The sequence below is a fragment of the Colletes latitarsis genome, chromosome 6 (assembly GCF_051014445.1).
Source record: "Colletes latitarsis isolate SP2378_abdomen chromosome 6, iyColLati1, whole genome shotgun sequence".
NCBI classification, from domain to species: Eukaryota; Metazoa; Arthropoda; class Insecta; order Hymenoptera; family Colletidae; genus Colletes; species Colletes latitarsis.
The window spans coordinates 6,977,335-6,989,911 of NC_135139.1; positions in this window are offsets into that span (position 1 = coordinate 6,977,335).

The following is a 12,577-nucleotide window of genomic DNA, read 5'->3' on the forward strand; positions in this document are numbered from 1 at the left end:
CTTTATTTGTTATATATATAATTTTTAGAGTGTAATTGTTAGATGCTGTATAAAGTATTTTTGTGTAGTGTAACATTAATATTTTTTATTGTTATATGCCAGTTATTTGTTTAAAATTTCGAATGCATTTTATTTGTAGTTTTTGATAATTAATTTCGCAAATTACGTGTAGATGGCGTACTTAGTGGAATTTAATTTTTATTGTTGAACGTACGTTATTAATAATTTTATTAATGAGTGTTACAATATTATTAGAATTGTGCATTATGGCATTGTGGTTAATACTGATCATTACATTTAAATCATTAGACAGTATTCTAGCGTTACGATGTTACTATTTTAAGTCAATGCTACTTAATAATGTAGGCAAGTCTAAATGAAATTACGTAAATTTTTATCTAAACTAGTCAATATATTTTAAATGCGATGATTGTAACTTATTGAAGAAATAAGGATTTACATATTTTTGTTCTATTACTTTACTTCTTTTGATAAACTGGAAAAATTGCAGCTTTAAAGTTCGATGTTTAAAATAAATTATGGTATTTGTTATAATTAGTATCTTTACCCAAAGTTTCTTGTTTGCGAAAAAGAAGTCTTACGATCATAAATGTGAATGTGGTAATACTGTAGTATTCTCTCATTTCTTTTCAACATTTAGTCTTACAAATTGATTGAGATTAAACAGAGTTTCATATTAAATGTTTTTTTTACAAGTTTATGAAACAAAATTTGTTTGAGTATATGTTATATTAATCGGATCTTCGATATTTGTCTTACCTAGTGTATAACTTGCGATTAAAATTGTGACTGTTTGAACTCATATAAAAGCGATACCTGAATGCTCGCTGTATTTTATAGAAATTAAACAAGGTGATGCGTAATCGACAGTGGCAGTGGCGATGTACGGTCAGTCTACAATTATTTATACTTCGGCTGTTCCGATGCATGCACGCAGTAATTCGATTAAAATTTTCACGCGCTGACGAGACGTGAACGAATTTCCGAGCGTTTTAGCGTTGACCGGTAGTTTAATATCATCGTGGAAATTATGGGAATTACCGTTAAATTTTGATGTACTTAAAATGTTCGTACATGCTACTGAGTGGACTTTTGTGCTGCACGACTGTTATTATTAATCGGTCAAGGAGGCTTTCAGAAGCCCTTGCTTACATTCTATTATTCAAATCGGTTCGTAATAAAGACTTTATTGCATTGTTTTTATTATTTATTTATTAGAAATACGATTTTTTAAAAATCTGTTACTATTCAATGTTTTCACTGCAAAAACATAAAAATAATACGACTCTCACGATCTGTATTATTTGGCACATAAAAAATTCTTCGCATCTAAATTATTATACCATAATAGCTAGACGAGAAATATTTGTTGAGGATCCAGGTAACCGACTAGTTTCGTATAATGTTGATAGAGTTTTCGAAATGAAACAAATAAAACGTATGGTTTCATACAAAAAAATTGCAGCTACAATAAAGACCGCGGAAAGAAAAATACATAAAGGGGTAGTTTAATACAAACAAAAATAACTCCAAAGCGTTTTAACAACAGCAAATATAAATTCAAATAAAACAATTGCCAAGGATATACAGAATGTTCGGCCACCTCTGGGAAAAATTTTAATTGGAGATTCTAGAGGTCAAAATGAGACGAAAATCAAGAATACCAATTTGTTGATGGAGGCTTCGTTAAAAAGTTATTAACGTTTAAAGTTCCGCCCGTATTGAATTTTTTTCTCGAAAATGCGCAAGATTTCGAAGGAATATGTATTCACCAAAAATGATTGTAATTGACCCCCGCAATCGAAAATAATTTTTCCAGAACGATTTGAAATTTCTTAATTTAATTGTTAATAAATTTTTAACGAAGCCTCAGTCAAGAAATTGATATTCTTGATTTTCGTCTTATTTTGGCCTCTAGAATCTCCCATTAAAATTTTTTCCAGGGGTGGTTGAACACCCTGTATATGTATTTCCTTTTGTTTTATCTCCTTCTCTTATCTTACAACGAGAACTATCCGATTTCACATCATCTAATTTTTGCTCACATGTTTAGTCATATTAATATTCAGATAAAGTGTATTATCAGTAAAGTGTGGTTTTATATTCGCAATTGGCCTAATTTAAATTAAATACACCTCTACTTAACAATATAGTACTACGTTTCTTATACTAGTTCAGTTATAAAGAATCGTAAAAATAGTAATTTTTTCGCGTAGTGTTTTATGATTGTATATACATGCACAATATAAAGTGTATTCGAAATTATTATTTTAAGAAAAAAAAATTTGTCAATAAATCTATAGAATTCTCAAATACAGTCCCTAGATAGTGTGCAGTGGTTGTCGTGGACAATGTAACTATCGTTTGTAATTCAATCCTAATTGAGTTTTCGTTGGCTGGAAAATCAAAACAATTTTCCATTTCCTCCGCACCTAACGCGAATCGAAAGATCGTAGAGTTTGAAGTTTTACGTTTTACCGTTTAATCGCATTAGGTTATTCGCAACAGCACTCCGTTCTAATTAATTTTCCTCGATCCGAGTTGGAGCATGGAAGAACTTTTCGACTGTGTGTTTAAGTAACTATAGCTTTAATTGCAAAGAAAGTTTTTTCTTTTGACTCGTGGTTCGCGCGGGCGCACCCTGTAACGCGAGGTTAGTGTACAGGAAATTGCGGACGAAAATTTCTGTGTAAGACGTTTGCCTTCCTTCTTTTTTCTGATTTATATTATCTCCGCCTCCCGAGGGCATCTTGAAAATTTTCTGATAATCCCATCGTGCTACCCGATGCCGCGAAAGCGTCGAGGAAACAACGTCTGTCTGTTTTCTGTGCAATTTACTCGACGGTAAGCTATGCAATTAACGTTCGCACAGATCGGATTAAAGATTTCATTAAATCGTGCCATTTGTGCAATTAACGTAAACGAAATTCGGATTTTAGAAGAAATAGACATTATACTGAGTGCAAGATTTTTGACGGGCCCATGGGCAGGAAAATATTTTGGACAGGATAGATTTTATGTTCCAAATTATCTGACAGATTGTAGGTTAGGCCAGTGTTTGCTGTGCAAGTTTATAGCGATGACAAAAACTAAACGATGAGATTTGCACGCCGAAATTCGCGTGATTCCAGTGAACGAAGCATTATTGAAACTAGTGCAAAGTTTTATTAAAGATTACAAAGGTGTATTCGAAATAGTGCTTTCAGTGGTACGACACGTGTGATCATTAGAGACTATTAGAGACTGCTATTTTTGAATCACTCGTGATTCGATCACGTTCATTCCCAATCATGGTGATTTTTCACAGTGATTCGTGATTCTTCGTGATCGCTTTTGATTGATGGGGAGCGTTCTTTTCACTTTTATATGTATTATATTATAATATAGCCTAAAAGCAATGTTACCATAATTTTCTTATTAGGAGAAAGAAAAGGGAAAATTAAAAGAGATAAATAGATTTAAGTATAAGTTTTATTTCTCATTGTTTCAATATTCGTTTCATAAATGTTCGTGAAATTTTTCAACAAAGTAATGTATACGTAAAACTAACCTGTAATTTTAAATTCTAACTTATTTCTTCATAACATAAATATATACAAAATGTCATATTAATGTATAAAAACGTATACATATAAATGTATAATATGTATCGTCCTTCCACGAGAAGAAGGCACAGCGTGTTTACATCCCCACTCTTGCTGCAGCCCGCTGATTGGCTGTCACCGATCTTCGTCACTGTTTTCGACCAATACCTGTGACGTTAATAAATTATTCGAGAATTGAATTTTTGGTCTGGAATTTTACAGTCGCAATTTCTACCTGAGGCACTCTCGAGCGTAAGGATCAACAATATCATTCGAGATGTTAAAGCATAACCTTACTTTCGGGAAAACATCGAGAATCGAAGGCATGGGACCTTCCCCCACCTACCGCCTAATTCAGGATGTCGCTGCTAATGAGACGGTATCGCCATTCGTAACCTGGAAATTGGCGCGATAAGACGTGTTTATAAGACGGTAGTTTCATGGATAATACGGTACGTATATATTGCAATCTAATTATTTTTCATTTAATTACTATTACTCTGCCGCTCTCTAATGGTACCTTCCTTCAATATTAATACATAACTATTACGAATTGAATCGAAATCGTGAAGAAAGTTGAATCGGTTTTGCGCGTTTTCCTCGATATTTAATTGAGTTTAATTGTCATTATATTTCTCTAAATATAACTGTACACGAATTTCGTACAACATATTTAAAATTAAATCGTTGTTTAATTGTGGTATGACACATTTAATCGAAAGTATTTTATTTCTGTTAAAGTTTCTGATTGCATCTCGAAGACGTTACCGGCCATTGACGCCATGACACAAACGGATTATGTACTGGTGAAATCTAATTCATTATAGTGATCAACGTATGTATACTTGTCTATATTGTTTTGTTCCTTTATTGAATTTTCTTTGTAAAGTAGAATATGTAATTGCGTAATAGTTTAGCGTTAAGATTAAATAAGGAAAAATATAATGCATATTTTTTCTATTTTCTTGTATAATGATAGATATGGATTGAAAATTGCAATTACCTATATTTTACTGTATTTTGATTGCGATTTATATTTCTGTGTATTATACATTTAATTGACTTTTATAAATCTGTTGTTATAAAATGTCGCAATTGCATTTTCGTACAGTTTTATATCCAAATTCCATAAAACGTAAAATTTTTGTGTAATTAAGAACATTTGCAATAATCGATATATGTTTTAAACTTTAATTCAATCAATATGCTTAAAACTTTAATGTGAAAAGGCTGTAATATAATATTTTTAAATGAAGTAATTACTTTATAGTTTTAGAGAAACAGTATTTCCTTTGATATACATTAATTTCAGAAAAAAATTCTCTCTGTTTTCAGGTTTTCTTTCAAGAATTTTGATGACCGCGCGCAATGCGGCCAATAGAGTCAATGGTTTTTTCATAAAATAGTTGTTATTTTTCGAAGCATAGTTGCTTCAAATAGAGTTGCGTTCACAATTTAGGCAAACGCGAAGATCGAGTCAGTGTCTATTGCGCATTTGTAAATTTTTTCCAGACCATCGTGGCTCTCTTTTCTTTATAAATCGCGACAGTAGAGTCACTTGTTCGCCGACTTTAATTTTCGGTCGTATTAGACTTCTATTCACTTAACTATATTTTTCAATTATTCCTTTGAAAATTCGAAGTGCTCGTTACCGGTATTAGAGTCAGTGCATCACTGAAGAGGAATTTTGGGCGATGGTCCAGGAATGAAAAATGCAAGTATTTTCGAATTTTGTTTTATTTATATTCAGAAAAGAATTTCTAATTTTAAAGTTTGTTAAAAGCAGTTTCTAATATTTTACATTTTTTATTTACTATGTTTAGCATCGCATCCTTGGGTTCAACAATATCGATAACGATTCACCACCAAGGTACTTGACTGCATTCTACGATCGGTGAGTTTTTAACACTTCTTGTTTCTCTGGTTCCCAATTAAGTCACAGAACGAAAGGTCCGAATTGACACAAGTGACTAGTTGCATTTTAATGGAAAAATTTTAATGGGAGATTCTAGTGGCCAAAATAAGACGAAAATCAAGAATATCAATTTCTTGACTGAGGCTTCGTTAAAAAGTTATTAACGTTTAAAGTTCCGTCCGTACTGAATTTTTTTCTAGAAACTGGGCAGTATTTCAGGGGTAGGTTTATTCACAAAAAATTATTGTAATTGACACCCGCAACCGAAAATAATATTTTTAGAACGATTTGAAATTTTTTAATTTTGTCAAAAAATTTCACACATTCTCGAATTTTTTTCTCGAAAGTGGATAGGATTTCGAGGTTATGTCTAATGACCACAAATGATTGCAGTTGACCCCCGCAACCAAAAATAATTTTTCCAGAACGATTTGCAACTTTCCAATTTCGCCGAAAAATTTCAGCAGCTATCCCCTGTCGATTTTTTTTAAAAATTCGTTTTTGATTTTTAGTAATTTTGTTTGACGCTGTACGGAAATATTGTCTAATACTTTTTTGTAGGTACCCATGAGCTCTACTTCACAAAAAAGTTTTATTGAAATATATTCACTATTGTAGGAGTTATGGCCGTTTGAAAATTGGAGAATTTTGATGGGGTTTTTCTCATTTTATGGGGTCAAGCAACAACTTTTTCAATATTTTTAGAACTTCTACATATTCTTCACTAAAATATGCGTTGTTTGCTTTTTTAAACATTAAAATCGTCAAATCCATTCCGGAGTTATGGCGTTTTAAAGATATGCATGAAATTTCGGGGTACGATTTCTGGCCTGAAATTAGATTTTCGCTAAGGAATTTTTTTCTGGAAAATGCGTAGGAGTTTGGGGGTATATTTATTGACTAAAAATGATTGTAATTCACCCCTCTAACTAAAAATAATTTTTTTAGAACGATTTGAAATTTTTTAATTTCGTCTAAAAATTTCAGTACCTACTCGAATTTTTTTCTCGAAAGTGGATAGGATTTTAGGGGTATGTCTATGCATTAAAAATTATTGTAATTGACCCCCGTAAATAAATACAAAAATAAATAATAAATAAGATAATTCTTTCAGAATGATTAAAAATTTTTTAATTTCGCTGAAAAATTTCCTACCCTCTGATGATTTTTCTTAAAAATTTGTTTTTAACTTTCACGGAAATGTTTTATCCTTTTTGTAAGTATACAGGAGCCCTACTTCATAAATAAATTTCTATGAAATACACTAAAAATTGGATCATTTTTATGAGGGTTTTTTTACTTGACGGGGTTAAGTAACAACTTTTCCTATATTCTTAGAATTTCTAAATATTCTTTATCGAAATACGCGTTGTTTCCATTTTAAATATTAAAATTCTTCATTCTGTTCAGAAGATATGATTTTTTAAACATACGATTATTTCTGGCCACACGTTATATTTTCGGTATAGAATGTGCTATTATTAATTCCGTTAATTGGGTAGTATTGATTGCAACTTACTTCTGACGACTAAATTTTCTATCTCATTCATTAATAGATTAATTACTCGAATGAAACTAATTGATTGGTGCTCAACTCTGAACTACACAGCTTTCGTTTCGTTAAAAAACAAAAGAAATCCTGTAATTTCATTTCTTATCATATTAAGCGCTATGATCGTTTTCTATAATCTGTTGGTAACGTTGTGAGTGACAACGAAATGATAATGGGGCTCTACAGGCCCAGAGAAATGGGCCGGAAAAATATTTTGGATGTAACATTTACTTGTATACTTCGTCTGTGATATTTTTAAATAAAGTAATTACTTCATAGTTTTAAAGAAACAGTCTTTCCTTTGATATACATTAATTTCAGAAAAGAAATTCAATATAGAAAAGTATACAGTGTTTGTTCAATATTTTTTATTTTCCCACTCAGTTTTCAGGTTCTCCTTCAAGAATTTTGATGACCGTGTGCAATGCAGTCAATAGAGTCAATGGTTTTTCATAAAATAGTTGTTATTTTTCTAAGCATAGTCGCTTCAAATAGAGTTATTATGAAAATAATTACTGAGACAAATTTTAAATTATGTAGTTTACAATTGTCTACAATCAAAGTATACTATGGAACTAAAAGAATTAATTTTCAAATTGAAGTTTTAAAAAAAATAAATTTTAATAGGATTCATGAATTGTAGTGTCGTTACGAAAATAAGTAACTGAGACAAATTTTAATTTATGTAGTTTACAATTGTCTAAAGTCAAAGTATACGAAGTGTTAAAAAAAATAAATTTGAATAGGATTCATGAATTTTAGTTACATTATGAAAATAACTAAGACAAATTTTAAATTAAGTAGTTTACAATTGTCTAAAGTCAAAGTATACTATGGAACTAAAAGAGTTAATTCTCAAATTGAAGTGTTAAAAAAAATAAATTTTAATAGGATTCATGAATTTTAGTTACGTTATGAAAATAAGTACTAAAAGAATTAATCCTCAAGCTGAAGTGCTAAAAAAAATAAATTTTAATAGGATTCATCGAATTTCAGGTACGTTATGAAAATAACTAAGACAAATTTTAAGTTATGTAGTTTACAATTATCTAAAATCAAAGTTTTGGTCACGCAAACAATTTCCCGTTTTTAGTCTGACGGTCAACGTGCTCGAGCGATGTTTAAAGATAACAACACAGAAAGATTGTAACAGAATCTATTCATGTCTACATATATGAAGATGTATGAATTGTTGATTCCCTAATTCCATATTACCGTCACGCGACCCGAATAACTATAAACGTGCACCGTAATCGCGGGAAAACGTCTGGTCTAATCTGCGTCGTTTTATTCTGCCGTGGCCGATCGTCGGGTAGAGCAGTCCTGGAAAAGATTCGCGATAATCCTTTCAACGGTTCCTTCCTCGCGAGGACACGGTGCCACGGAGTGTCTCGCGGAGTCATGTATCGCGCGTTGCCTAATGGTGGAAGGAAACGTTATCCAGAGGCGGGCAATGGACGGGCATTACTGTACGGCGTGCCCTGGTAGGGCCGAGAGAAGTCAGCCTCCGGGATATGGACTCGTACTCAGTCTTCGAACTGGTCTCGTACCGCGCTCTATGCAGTGTGTCACACAGCCCCGCGAAGAGCGGCAGCTTGGTTAACAACACCGCGTGGTGCTCGAACATCGTTCGTCCGTGGACCTCCTTCCTCGATCCGTCGCGTTCGCCAGTGCCGGGTCGCGCACCTCCACGTGTGTTTGTGCGCCTCGTTTCGCGAACGATCGTTTTGTTCCGCTAATCTCGGTGGATTTCACCTGTATCGCGTCGGTTCGTTTCGACGAATACAATCGATCGGTTACGGTCACCAGTGACAACAGAGACGTCGAGAGGCAGAGAAAGGAGAGGAATCGGGATTTCATTAAGACGATCGTTTCTGATCGATCGACTGGGAGGGGATGAGACGTCCGGAACTCTGAAGGATCGGATGCTGAATAGTCGCGAAGAGTAGCAGAAGGAAACTCGAGAGTTTTGAGACAAGATGACGGTCCTTCTGTTGATCGGATCGCTGCTGCTTCAGCTGATAGCGGGTGAGACGGATATTCTTATATTTCCGCAGATTTACGTTCGATCCCGAGCGATAACGGATGCCGCGGTCGTATTTATCGGATCGCGAACGTTCACTTCGGGAATAATGCGCCGATGAATTAGAAACGGGATACGCTTAAAGGGGCAGACCGATATTTTAGCTCGATTATTAACGCATTGACTGACACGGTGGTCACTGCTGACCGTCGATACACCCTAATATTAGATCGTTTCATATGTTCGTGCAGACTTTTGTATTACAATTTAAAGCAATACTTTAAACATATAATAGAATTTTATGAAAAACAGTAAACCTTTGGGTCGATGTACTCTAATATTAGATCGTTTCATATGTTCGTGTTGAGTTTTGTACTACATTTTAAAACAATATTTTAAACGTATAATGGAATTCTATGAAAAACAGTAAACCTTTGGGTCGATGCACTCTAATATTAGATCGCTTCATATGTTCGTGTTGAGTTTTGTACTACATTTTAAAGCAGTATTCTAAACGTATAATGGAATTTTATGGAAAACAGTAAATCTTTGGCAACGCCATTGTATAGTCGATACACCTTAATATTAGATCGTCTCATATGTTCGTGTTGACTTTTATATTACAATTTAAAGCAATATTTTAAACATATAATAGAATTTTATGAAAAACAGTAAACCTTTGGGTCGATGCACTCTAATATTAAATCGTTTCATATGTTCGTGTTCACTTTTGTATTACAATTTAAAGCAGTATTTTAAACGTATAATAAAATTTTATGAAAAACAGTAAATCTTTGGCAAAGCCATTGTATCGTCGATACACCCTAATATTAGATCGTCTCATATGTTTGTGCTGACTTTTGTATTACAATTTAAAGCAATACTTTAAACATATAATGGAATTTTATGAAAAACAATAAACCTTTGTGTCGATGTACTCTAATATTAGATCGTTTCATATGTTCGTGTTGAGTTTTGTACTACATTTTAAAACAATATTTTAAACGTATAATGGAATTCTATGAAAAACAGTAAACCTTTGGGTCGATGCACTCTAATATTAGATCGCTTCATATGTTCGTGTTGAGTTTTGTACTACATTTTAAAGCAGTATTCTAAACGTATAATGGAATTTTATGGAAAACAGTAAATCTTTGGCAATGCCATTGTATAGTGGATACACCCTAATATTAGTTCGTTTCATATGTTCGTGCTGACTTTTGTACTACAATTTAAAGCAATATTTTAAACATCTAATATCAATCTATAAAGCAGTAAACTTTTTGTAGAGCCATTGTATCGTCGCTACAAAATTTCTTTGATGTTTTAATGTTAAAATGTTGTTCAACGCTTTTTATTAAAACGTTGTCATTTTCAAATTGTTTAGTCATTAATAAGCCAGGAAATTGTTGTATCTTATTTTCCATAAGGTTCGGTTTTATTATATGTGAATAAAAGTATTCATGCAATCAGGCTTAGGGACAATTAAAAAAATTTCGTTTCGTAAGCCAGTGTAGATTCCAAACTTCGAGCTTTGACACAATATCTATTCGTTTCAAATTTATATGAATTGTTGAAGTTATTTTATTCTCGTTAATTTCAGAATATTGAACTAATATTTGTACAATTTTAAATATCCTCACTGTCGTTGGAGATGTGAAATAATAGGTTAAATTATCGAATATTTTTTCACGTTACAATTTTAACAAATGTCGAGGACACTTTTAGACATGGAAAACTGGTATGGCACTCAACGTGTTAAAGGCCCTTGATAATTCTATTTTTCTACGAAAGAATAATTGGATTCGAAGTAAAGTCGGAGTCTAACTTGTGAAATTAACTTGCAAGTTATCGGATTCTTCCCGTCGCTAATAACTCTGGTCAACAAATTATAAACAATTTGTATTCTTTACGGTTAAAATATAAGGCTTGATTTATTTAATTTCTGTGCGTATATTAAAATGCATTTTTCTAAATATGTTACGTGACGATTTCATGACATTAAAACTAATAAAATTATATGGATTTTTATAACTCTGTTAAACCATTACAGATTATAAAATACAGCTGAAAATACTATATATTTATACGTTTAAGTTTGTTTACAATTAGTGTCGTTGGTTTCCAGCAATAGCTGGATAAAGCGCTGTTGGAAATAAAATATAAAAGTCGGAAAACGATCCTTTTTAAGTATTGCAAAGTTTTCAATTTTAGTTTGTGTTTAAAACAAATTAGAGCCAATATTTCGATTGCTTAGACGACGAATACATATTTTCCGTTAAATAGTGATAATTATGCAAATAGTTTGAATTTTTTCTTCGGTTCGTTGCAATCTTTCAAAAATAAGTTGCACAAAATATTGCATTCTGATATTAGTACTACTCGATTATATACATAATATCATATTTACTTGTTTCAATATGCTCAACTAAAATTTCTATATGTTATTATTTCTAGAGACTTGATAAACAATTTCGATTTACGAAGACATCCAAGTAAAACGAATACAACAAGTTCATTAACTTTTTCGGTCTTATCTATCTATAAAATCTTTTTTATTATTTATAGTATTTGTCTATCTACAAAACAATATTTTTCTCGTGTTTCGTATTATTTGGAGTTTAATGAATATTATCGAATTAAAAGATTACAATATATACGTGAATTCTGTTATTTGCAATGACATTTATCGATAATGTAGAATAATATTCGTTGACACATTTTTGGTGTAAATTTCATCGTAACATAAATTAACAGATATTAACAGTTATAAAAGATTATGACTGACAGTTTCGTGCAATAGAATAAACGTGATTTTTTATATATAAAATGGGGTATGTTTCACAGTAGAATTATTACGTTAAATGCTGTTGGCTTTAACACCTGGCTTACGATCACTAATTGTCATAAAAAAAATACATAAATTCGGATCAATCGTGGGTATCTGACATTCATTATTTCAAGAAATTAATTAGTTTGTTTTAAAAAATAATAAAATTAACGACGTCATGTCCATACAGTAACCACTTTACCGCTGCAAAGAATTCATTTTCAGCCTGTTTCTCCATGTTACACAGTGCTCTTTGCTTCTTTTATGACATCTTTGCGTCTTTTTGTGTGGTATAGTCGTCGTTCGTCGCGATGTTGAGTGTAATTATAGGCTTCCTTGCCGTTCTCTACGTCCGGGGTCATCGTTATTTGTAAAATCAATTCAAAATCTCTATTAGAGACGTGAGAAGCCAAAAAGATCGCAATTTCGATTGTTTTGGAGTTACACCGTGTATATTTCGGAACGAATTGTTAGATTATCGCATTTAAACTTTCATTCTTATTTGGACACACTTCTCTAAGACATATTTTTGTGTAAATCATTTGCTGCGAGATTTTTATAGATGAATTTAAATTTAAATTTTGCATACTTTTGGGGTCAGAGAAAGATTATATTTGAAGCAATAAGTTTCAGCGGCTTAGGCTTTGCGATA